General features: G+C 34.4%; 1 protein-coding gene across 1 annotated transcript in view; it reads left to right on the plus strand.

Moving 5' to 3' along the window:
* Positions 1-12,445, plus strand: part of LOC111055953 (CUGBP Elav-like family member 1) — a gene marked incomplete in the record, with an annotated part of 852,529 nt that overhangs the window by 763,857 nt on the left and 76,227 nt on the right.

Here is a 12,445-nt window from a genome sequence, read left to right on the forward strand (position 1 = left end):
ACATGTGACAAGGGTTTTGTCACGGGTATCAAGTGGATTATATGCTCTTAGAGAAATGTCTCCCTTTTGTAAAATGATAACGCGGAAAATGATTTATTTTGCCTACATACACTCTATAATATCCTTTGGTATAAGTCTTTATGGATCTACTTAAAATCAGAACATGTATTCATTCTCAAAGCACAAAAACAAGCTATAAGAATAATTTACACTAGACCCCATAGCATCAGTTAAAGAACATTTCGCTCACTTGAATATAATGACAGTTCACAGTCTTTACATCTTTGAGACAATTATGTGTGTGAAAGAAAATCTTGGAAATATTTTGACGTTGGGACATAATCATAGGTACAGCACTAGAAACAGAGATAAACTTTTACATTTGCAAAGCCATTGACTTGAGTTCTACAACAAGAAGCCCACATACATAGGAGCCAAGTTCTATAACAAGCTACCAACACGAATCCAACAAGAGCTGAATCCCAATAAATTCAAATTGGAATTAAAGAGATATTTGACTGGAAGAGCTCTTTATAATATCGAAGAATATTTGAATGAATGAGATCAGCTCCTAAGAGTTGAATTGTATTGTATGTTTGTATTGTTGTATTCTGTAGATGTTTTATTTGTTATGTATTTTATTTTTAATTGTATCTATTCAAAGATATATATTTTTGACACTATTTGTTGTATACACTGTACAAATTTATGAATAAAGAAATTATGAAATGAAATGAAATAATTAAGATGAAATATTTTGTTAACTGATTATTAATTTCACATTGTGTCACGTCATTTTTCATAGTTAAATAACGATTAGCATCCTGCTTGGCATCAATCGGTAGAGCATGAAATATTTTAATAATTATAAAAATCAGGTCGTGTTTTTTTATAGGATACAGTCTCATAAAAATCTTGATGGGCCCGGATATGAGCTTCCACAATAGTTCTGATAATTCATTAAGAAATATATATATAATAATAATCCTATAGTATTGAGGAATAAAAATGAATTGTACACCATAAACAATTTGATACATATATTAACAAATATTTCAAAAAATAAATCAGAGCAAAAATATATAGAGCGACAAAAATATATAATATAAGATAAAACAATAATCGAAATCAATAAAATATCACAGGCTAAATACTATTCTTCAAATTTTATAGCACGAAACGTTACCATGTGCTTCCATTTTTATGATCATATGCATTTATTTGCATGTAGCTGCGATATCAGCTTGCTAATACCTGTCGACTTGGATAATTCTATTTTAGACTAAATTCTTAGGTCAGCATGACAAATTGACAAGCTAGTAATCCAAATATATATATTAAATTCTATAGTATCTAATAGATTTCTTTGTAATAAATATATATTTTATCTCAGGGTGCGAGATTCGGCACCTGAAGGAATAAATAGAGCAATTCATCTAGTGAATCAGAGCTATAATAAACTATCGCAAATTATATTGCAGAAATTAATGATCATATGAATATTGTATTAACAGCCTAGATTTTATACTTCTTTGATTGATAGATCTTCCAATATATGAATTGATTCGTTAATTCTAATAAAATACCTTTTATACTACATTACTTGCGCAAGTATTTTATCAAATTCTTAATTTATAAGAAACCCTTTCGACGAGCTAGCTTTGATTCTTATGTAATTTCGAAGCATGAGGGCGCCCTATCACTATTCCAATATTTTTCACTCACGTGTCGGAATTTTCTTATGAGCTGCTGATGTCGATCCAACTCCTGGTGGTCCTGGATTATTGTAGCCGGAGTCGTCTCTTCCAAGGGGTTACAAAATTATTTAAAAATGACTTTTGCTTTATAAGAGCATCACAAAGTCTTATAAGAAATTAGTAATTCAATTTAACTTTAAATTATTACAAGGTATTACGCTCTATAATTTTTGGTGACCTTTCATGGTGGTAGTGGCAGGCGAGTGTGGTTCTCGTTTCTCAATTTTACAATTCTCATTTCCGATTTCTAAATTTGCATAAAATTTGAATATTCTATTCCTCCGCCATTCAAGGCTCAAATAGACCATAATAAAATATTAAATTATTACTTATATTACATATTTAATAATTCTTTGTCTTCGGGCCATATCCAAAACATAGACTATACAACCTTTTTTATAAATTTTATTATTTGTAGAAATATATACAATATATTTGAACCGGCTCACTATTGCCGCCTATCAATTGCCACTATTTGATTGGTGCATGCAAATTATTACAGTATTCATGCGCCCAGTAACCTCCTACTTCCTTAATACATTTAATTATTTTTGTTGGGTTTTTAAATATGCTCTTTACATGCTAAGTAATTTTTTATAGATTATCAGTTGTTTCATACATTACAATAATTAGCCACGTGAGACTTTTAGTTCCTCAAATTGCATACTGTTTTGCCACAATAAATTTCTGCCAAGGTGTTTGGTCAGATTCTACGTTGTATGGCTCGGTCGATCGTTAGGTCGCCGATCAGTAATATTTATGCCTAACCTCAATTTTCAATATTTTATATAATATTATATAGTAGCAAAATTTATTTCCATTCCTCTTAGGCTGTTGTACAGTTTAGCCAGTACGTCTGATATTATCTAATCTTTACGCTATCTCTTGGCGATATTAGCCAATTACTTCACTTAGACCTATAAATATTTCAACTAGGGATTTTTATTTATCAATCCAAATCAAATATGTTACAATTGTTAAAAGACGATCTGGCAATAGAGCAGAGCGAGAAAGAGATAGTGCTATTCGCTTTGTCGAATGATAGACAAGGATAGCAATACCATTGCTCACTTGAATCCATTACTGTAGAATCCATTACTTTTCAATTCCTGATATTCATTGATTCTATTCTCTAACAAAAATCAAGGGAACATAACTGGATCTTATTAAATTCATTTCATTCCTATTCCATTTATCCTATTTTATTCTCTCTGACAATAAAATTTTTGAATTGTTTTTCTCCTCTCCAGCAAATAAACCAAGCTATAAATTTTCTCAATAAATTGATCTCTAATGATAGTGAATTAACACTCTTTTAATAATTAATCATTTTAATACTTTTTTAATGGCTATGTTCAATACTAAAATCCACTCTCAAGGCGATAATTTGTCTATTCTAGGATTTAATTATCCTTTTGCATATCCATCCATAATCCCAATGATTTTCCAACTCCTTTATGAATTCCAATGTCAATATCCAACTGTCATTAAAAGATAATAATAATTTTCATTCTTTTTAAATTACTATGTTCAACTAAAATGTACTCTCAAGTCGATAATTTGTACATTTTATTCTTTATTCATTGACCGAGAGAAAGTGAGGTCTGAGATTCTAGTCGATGGTTTGGCATTTCTCTTAATGTTTAAATGTTTATATGTTTATATGTTGCGCATTTACGGCGAAACGCGGTAATAGATTTTCATGAAATTTGAAGGTATGTTCCTTTTTATATTGCGCGGACTTTATATACAAGGTTTTTGGAAATTTTCCATTTCAAGGATAATATAAAAGGTAAAAGGAGCCTCCTTCATACGCCAATATTAGAGTAAAAATCAGACTATAGAATTATTCATCATAAATCAGCTGTCTAGTAGACTATAATACTACCCGTTCAAAAACATTGAACATCTTGAAAATGTATCTTTCCATGTTTCCATCAACGTTGTAGACAGTCGCTGCCAGACCTGATAACAGCGCTCACACTCACATTCCGGGATGACACGTCACGGTAAAATATAGGACAGAAAGCTCTATGTTTATTTAGGATTTTTTCTAGACCTTTTAAATTCATAAATTACAGTAATCATTAATTTTTGAGAAAACATAACAACAGGTTAATGCTACTTACTGAGCGCGAGGTCTACTGTTCACTGAACTACTAGTTATACAAAGAGTACATTATCAAAATGATGATTTTAGAATCAAACCATTTTGATATTTTTCATGATCATTTGATATTTTCAAAATCTTTTGCATATTCATTCATAGTTTTGATGATTATAAATTTCTTTATGATTTCTAATGTTATATTCAAATGAAATTTATTCTCATGATGATTTTAACCTACGTATTTTACAAACCCATTTTCCAAATTTGAAAAAAACAGGCTAGGCATCGGGGTATTTTTTGTTTTATCCATTTTTATAAAAAAACCTTATCATTATGTTAAATCATTATATTACTGTACATTTCTGTTCCGATGATAAGAAAAAGATTTTCGTGTTATTGTACTGTTTTTTGGATGAATAAAATCTTTTTCATTTTAATTTCAGACCAATCATGTTCTGTTGTACTTTTTTCTCATAATATTCCAATATCATTGCAATTCACAACTCTTCCACGATTTTCATTGCCAATTTTCAACTCATGAAAATTTCATATATTACGTCAATGATTTTCCTACTCTTCTATGATACCAGTATTCAACTCGAATTTATTCTGATGGTAATTTTTACCTACTTGTCTATTTTAAAATCCCAACCATGCACTGTTGATTGGCCTCTATCTAATTCATATTTCTGTAGATTTCAAAAGTCATCACTTGAATAAAATTATTGGCAGAACGTTTGACACACATTTTCATGTAACAATACACACATGCCGCACTATTTTATTATTCAGTTATTGTTGAAAATTGGGAAGTCAAGTTACAATAGAAACGGAGAAGGAAAAAGTAGAAGAGGAGAAGATGAAGAGAGAGAGAAGAAGATGAAGATGGAGAAGAAGAAGAAGAAGAAGAAGAAGAAGAAGAAGAGAAGAAGAAGAAGAAGAAGAAGAAGAAGAAGAAGAAGAAGGAAGAAGAAGAAGAAGGAAGAAGAAGAAGAAGAAGAAGAAGAAAAGAAAGAAGAAGAAGAAGACGAAGAAGAAGAAGAAGAAGAGAAGAAGAAGAAGAAGAAGAAGGAGAAGAAGAAGAAGAGAAGAAGAAGAAGAAGAAGAAGAAGGAAGAAGAAGAAGAAGAAGAAAGAAGAAGAAGAAGAGAAGAAGAAGGAGAAGAAGAAGAAGAGAAGAAGAAGAAGAGAAGAAGAAGAAGAAGAGAGAAGAAGAAGAAGAAGAAGAAGAAGAAGAAGAAAAAGAAGAAGAAGAAAAGGGAGAAGAAGTAGAAAAAGTAAAAAAGTAGCAAAAGAATACTGTACTGTACAGTTTTCTCGTTAACATACATTCTTGAAAGAGCTGATGAATATGTGTAGTGAAGGTCATATTTTGTGCATGACTGTACATTTCAATTTTCTGTCATTTGCTTTTTGAAAAGCGCTTTGTTTCATCATTTCTGTGTGGAGTTCAATGCGGTGATAATTAGCTTTTACTGTCTGCAACTTTTATAGCTTCCAAGTTCTTACAGAGTTATTACGAAACTTTTTTGTAAAGTTGTTTGAATAGGCGTTTACAGCAAGAAGAGATGTGATGCAATCATGTCATTTTTATTCCAAACAATCAATAACCAAATGCCTACTATGAAGTGATGATTATTTAGGCTGCTTTAAGGAGAAAAAAATCTCAAATCACAGAAGAAGGAACTGTTGAATGAGGGACAGTTGGAGAAGGAACAGTTGAATAAGGAACAGTTGAAGAAGGAACAATTGGGGAAGGGACAGATGATGAAGGAACAGTTGGCGAAAGGACAGTTGGAGAAGGAACAGTTGAAGAAGGGAAAGTTGGAGCAGTTGGAGAAGGGACAGATGAGGAAGGAACAGTTGAAGAAGGACAGTTGGAGAAGGAGCAGATGAAGAAGGAAAAGTGGAAGAAGGAACAGTTGAACAAAGAACAGTTGAAGAAGGAACAGTTGGAGAAGGGACAATTGAATGAGGGACAGTTCAAGAAGGAACAGTTGAAGAAGGAAAAGTGGTAGAAGGAACAGTTGAACAGGGAACAGTTGGAAAAGGGACGATTGAATGAGGGACAGTTGAAGAAGGAAGAGAAGAATGAACAGTTGAAGAAGGAATAGTTGAAGATAGAACCGCTGAAGAAGGAACAGTTAAAGAAGGATCTTTCGAAGAAGGGACAGTTGGAGAAGGAACAGCTGAGGAAAGAACAGTTGGCGAAGGAGCAGTTGAAGAAGGAACAATTGAAGAATGAACAATTGAAGATGGAAGAGTTGAAGAAGGAAGAGAAGAATGAACCGTTGAAGAAGGAACAGTTGAAGAAAGAACCGTTGAAGGAACAGTTGAAGAAGGATCTGTTGAAGAAGGAAAAGTGGAAGAAGGAACAGTTGGAGAAGGGACAGATGAGGAAGAACAGTTCAAAAAGGAACAGTAGAAGAAGGAACAGAAGAAGGAGTTATGTTCTTCTCTATATGCTTGAATACTGATTATTTATAGATGCTTGATCCAGAAATTATGTTTTTTAGTGTTTAATTCCATGAGATACTCCTTACTACTAAAATAATCTTTGCATCATCACACATCGATTTTCGAACGATTTTTGTCGTCCTTATAAATTCTATCAGATTAAATGGAGCTTGACAAACATTATCTGTTTGAAATCATCTGTTCAATGTAATAGAATTTATAAGGATGGCAAAATATCGTACTTCCAAAAGTCGATGTTTGTGTAACTAGCCTGATTGTATTACTTATTAGTAGGTAGCTCTTTAAAAAATCTGGTGTGGCGCACTCACACAACTTTCCTTGCCATTATGGAAATTGATCACTTGACGCGAGTGTTCACGCGCATCTCAAGTCTACTATTCTAAGATCTGAGCCAGCTGGAGACAGGACAATAATGCTGGAGACACACGAAGTGAGCTATCTCTTCATAGTGAATGATTCAATAGAATCAACAGTTTGCAATTGAATAATCACATTTTCTCGAATTTCGAGCTTATTTTCAACTTTAGGTGAAAATGTTACTGAACATTAATTGTAGAGATTTTCATGCTGAATTTTTTCTACTCGAAAGTTTTTGTTTTAAATGTATATAGAGGCTGATAATTGAGCATCTAAAATCAAACTTTGCATAGATGGGGCGAAGCTCCTGAAATTTTTACAGATATGGGGCCTGTGGCAGTTGATGGAGCTTATTAATGACTATTTTAGGTGTGAATATGATCAAAATCGTTGGAGCCGTTTTTGAGAAAATCGCGAAAAACCCTGTTTTTGACAACGTTTTCGCCATTTCAGCCGCCATCTTGAATTGCATTTGATCGAAATTGTTCGTGTAGGATCCTTGTAGGGTAAGGACCTTAAGATCCAAATTTCAAGTTATTCCGTTAGTTGGGAGATGAGATATCGTGTACACAGAAGCACATACACTCATACACACACAAACACACACACACACACACACACACACATACAGACCAATACCCAAAAACCACTTTTTGGACTCAGGGGACCTTGAAACGTATAGAAATTTAGAAATGGGGGTACCTTAATTTTTTCGGAAAGCAATACTCTCCTTACCTATGGTAATAGGGCAAGGAAAGTAAAAAAAATATATCAAAATCTGTCTGTTCTGTAACCTCTGACGACTACCCTTAGTTTGCCCAGGGCGCTAAAATAGCTATAACCGTCCCCACCTTAACACGGTCATCATAATCAATATTTATGTACCCAAATATAGATCGGAATATTCCAGAACCTGGAGAATTCCAGACGCTATCTTCATTGACTCTATTTGAATAACATCAGTTGCCCGATGAATAAGGCATTAGACTATGAATAAGACATAAGACATCAGGCTTAAGACATCTCACACACTGACGAATTAGCATGTCCTGACACCACGTCTCAACGTAAACATATCAGTCTTGTCATCTCACCGACAGACAGACAAATAAAAACATTCTGGTTGTTTGGAAAAGACTGACAATGTGACAATTCTTGGTTGCTTGGTAGAGAATCTTTCTAAGAAGGGACAGTTGGAGAAGGAACAGCTGAGGAAAGAACAGTTGGCGAAGGAGCAGTTGAAGAAGGAACAATTGGGGAAGGGACAGATGATGAGGAACAGTTGGCGAAAGGACAGTTGGAGAAGGAACAGTTGAAGAAGGAAAAGTGGAAGAAGGAACAGTTGGAGAAGGAACAGTTGGAGAAGGGACAGATGAGGAAGGAACAGTTGAAGAAGGACAGTTGGAGAAGGAACAGTTGAAGAAGGAAAAGTGGAAGAAGGAACAGTTGAACAAAGAACAGTTGAAGAAGGAACAGTTGGAGAAGGGACAATTGAATGAGGGACAGTTCAAGAAGGAACAGTTGAAGAAGGAAAAGTGGTAGAAGGAACAGTTGAACAGGGAACAGTTGGAAAAGGGACGATTGAATGAGGGACAGTTGAAGAAGGAACAGTTGAAGAAGGAAAAGTGGAAGAAGGAACAGTTGAACAGGGAACAGTTGAAGAAGGAACAGTTGGAAAAGGGACGATTGAATGAGGGACAGTTGAAGGAAAAGTGGAAGAAGGAACAGTTGAACAGGGAACAGTTGAAGAAGAAACAGTTGGAAAAGGGACGATTGAATGAGGGACAGTTGAAGAAGGAGCAGATGGAGAAGGAAAAGTGGAAGAAGGAACAGTTGAACAAAGAACAGTTGAAGAAGGAACAGTTGGAGAAGGAACAATTGACTGAGGGACTATTGAAGAAGGAACAGTTGAAGAATGAACAATTGAAGAAGGAACAGTTGAAGAAGGAACAATTGAAGAATGAACAATTGAAGATGGAAGAGTTGAAGAAGGAAGAGAAGAATGAACCGTTGAAGAAGGAACAGTTGAAGAAAGAACCGTTGAAGGAACAGTTGAAGAAGGATCTGTTGAAGAAGGAACAGTCGAAGAAGGGGCAGTTGGAGAAGGGACAGATGAGGAAGAACAGTTCAAAAAGGAACAGTAGAAGAAGGAACAGAAGAAGGAGTTATGTTCTTCTCTATATGCTTGAATACTGATTATTTATAGATGCTTGATCCAGAAATTATGTTTTTTTAGTGTTTAATTCCATGAGATACTCCTTACTACTAAAATAATCTTTGCATCATCACACATCGATTTTCGAACGATTTTTGTCGTCCTTATAAATTCTATCAGATTAAATGGAGCTTGACAAACATTATCTGTTTGAAATCATCTGTTCAATGTAATAGAATTTATAAGGATGGCAAAATATCGTACTTCCAAAAGTCGATGTTTGTGTAACTAGCCCTGATTGTATTACTTATTAGTAGGTAGCTCTTTAAAAAATCTGGTGTGGCGCACTCACACAACTTTCCTTGCCATTATGGAAATTGATCACTTGACGCGAGTGTTCACGCGCATCTCAAGTCTACTATTCTAAGATCTGAGCCAGCTGGAGACAGGACAATAATGCTGGAGACACACGAAGTGAGCTATCTCTTCATAGTGAATGATTCAATAGAATCAACAGTTTGCAATTGAATAATCACATTTTCTCGAATTTCGAGCTTATTTTCAACTTTAGGTGAAAATGTTACTGAACATTAATGTAGAGATTTTCATGCTGAATTTTTTCTACTCGAAAGTTTTTGTTTTAAATGTATATAGAGGCTGATAATTGAGCATCTAAAATCAAACTTTGCATAGATGGGGCGAAGCTCCTGAAATTTTTACAGATATGGGGCCTGTGGCAGTTGATGGAGCTTATTAATGACTATTTTAGGTGTGAATATGATCAAAATCGTTGGAGCCGTTTTTGAGAAAATCGCGAAAAACCCTGTTTTTGACAACGTTTTCGCCATTTCAGCCGCCATCTTGAATTGCATTTGATCGAAATTGTTCGTGTAGGATCCTTGTAGGGTAAGGACCTTAAGATCCAAATTTCAAGTTATTCCGTTAGTTGGGAGATGAGATATCGTGTACACAGAAGCACATACACTCATACACACACAAACACACACACACACACACATACACACACATACAGACCAATACCCAAAAACCACTTTTTTGGACTCAGGGGACCTTGAAACGTATAGAAATTTAGAAATTGGGGTACCTTAATTTTTTTCGGAAAGCAATACTCTCCTTACCTATGGTAATAGGGCAAGGAAAGTAAAAAAAATATATCAAAATCTGTCTGTTCTGTAACCTCTGACGACTACCCTTAGTTTGCCCAGGGCGCTAAAATAGCTATAACCGTCCCCACCTTAACACGGTCATCATAATCAATATTTATGTACCCAAATATAGATCGGAATATTCCAGAACCTGGAGAATTCCAGACGCTATCTTCATTGACTCTATTTGAATAACATCAGTTGCCCGATGAATAAGGCATTAGACTATGAATAAGACATAAGACATCAGGCTTAAGACATCTCACACACTGACGAATTAGCATGTCCTGACACCACGTCTCAACGTAAACATATCAGTCTTGTCATCTCACCGACAGACAGACAAATAAAAACATTCTGGTTGTTTGGAAAAGACTGACAATGTGACAATTCTTGGTTGCTTGGTAGAGAATCTTTCTATCGATGCCGTATTGATAAACATTCATAAATTTTGAATATACAGTAGTGGGTTTTGAAATAGAATAGCAGATAATAATATATGGCAGAAGATGGTAGTCATATTGAGCTTGACCTACAAGCTAGAACAGAATAGAATAGAATATTTTATTTGTGTTTGTTCCCATGAAACATACAAAGAGGTTGGGTATACAATCAATATATTAACTTACAGTGTCAATGTGAATTGTGAACTTGAAAAGCACAAGTATATCACTGCCAAATTAAATTGAAAAATAACATGCTAAGCAATCCAGGAAGTTTTTACTTTCCTTGCCCTATTACCATAGGTAAGGAAAGTATTGCTTTCCAAAAAAATTTAAGGTACCCTAATTTCATGTTTTCTTTACGTTTCAAGGTCCCCTGAGTCCAAAAACATGATTTTTGGGTGTTGGTCTGTGACACGATAACTCCATTCCTAATCAACCGATTGACTTGAAATTTTAAACTTAAGGTCCTTATACCATGAGGATCCGACAACAAAGTATTCAATAAAATTCAATTCAAAATGGCGGTAAAAATGGCGGATAATGGCTAAAAAACCATATTTTTCACGGCTTTCTCGAAAACGGCTCTAACGATTTTCTTCAAATCTATACCCTAGATAGCTATTTATAAGCCCTATCAACTGACATGGGTCTCATTCCTGGGAAAATTGCAGGAGCTCCGTAATATTCCTGAGAAGAATGAATTTTGTTAAATTTCTATCACGATTTTCTCAAAAATGACTTGACCGATTTTTTTCAAATTCATACCCTGTATAGTTATTCATCAGCTTTATTAACTCGCATGAGTCTCCGCCCTGGGAAACTAAAAGAGGGTCCACCCCATCCCTGAGAAATTTACTTTGTAACCTCCTTCTCGTGCGTGAGGTAGGTAGGTAGAGCAGTTTATTCAAAAGAACACACATGTCGATATTTTATTTGTAGAACAGCTGTTTTGACAACTTTTAAAAAATCCTAAAATTTTATAATTCAAGCAAAGGAAAATGTACTCTGAGAAGGAAACAATAACAATAGTATAATCATAGTTTTAATTATTTAGACGCCAATCGGCATAATGTTATTCCCCGAAATTATCCTCTTTTATGAATGAGGCTTTTGGATCAATGAGCAAGGAAAGTTGTGTGAGTGTACCACACCAGATTTTTTCAGTTTAATGGCCGGATTCTGAACTCGGGATTTAGCTAAGTCCTAGACTTTAAACAGCTGGAGTCAGAAAATTGGCTTTCCAAAACGGGGCGTAGTCGCAGCTTTTATAACAGTAGTCGTAGGTTTTATTTTCTCATTTCTATAATAATTGGAAACGTTTTTCCTTGACGTAATTAGACATTCATAAATAATTCAAAATAGCTGAAACTTTACACTATTTTCTCTTTATTTTATTTTGTGTTCAATTTTCTAGTTTTTCGGAATTTAATTCAAACGTGACAATGACTGCGACTACGCCCCGGTTTGGAAAAACGATTTTCTGACTCCAGCTGTTTAAAGTCTAGGACTTAGCTAAATCCCGAGCTCGGAAACCGGCCCTAAATGTTTATAATCGTCTCTTGGGAATTTAATCACTCTAAATCATTCACAAATTGTCTATATCTCGAATAACCCGAGAAGTACGAGAAAATTCTCTCCAATTTGGTAGCCGAGTCAATACACAATAGATTTCTGTAGTTTTCCTCTCCACTGATCCTCTTGAAGATATTCAGCCAAGAAATTCATTCTTCGATGTTCAAACGTACTTGACCTACAAGTTACAACAAACATGGTTTATCAATTATTAATAATATTTCAATATTCATAGAAAATGTTGGATATTTACATTTATTTCGAGTGTCATCTACACTTATCTGTGTAATATAAATAAAGGAATAAACTGGCTTAAAATAAAAAAACTGGCTATAAATAAATAAACTGGCTTATTCAGGAATGACGCATCATCATTCGTCTGAACTACTACTGGACTGATTAACT

The sequence above is a fragment of the Nilaparvata lugens genome, chromosome 5 (genome assembly GCF_014356525.2).
Source record: "Nilaparvata lugens isolate BPH chromosome 5, ASM1435652v1, whole genome shotgun sequence".
Lineage (NCBI taxonomy): Eukaryota > Metazoa > Arthropoda > Insecta > Hemiptera > Delphacidae > Nilaparvata > Nilaparvata lugens.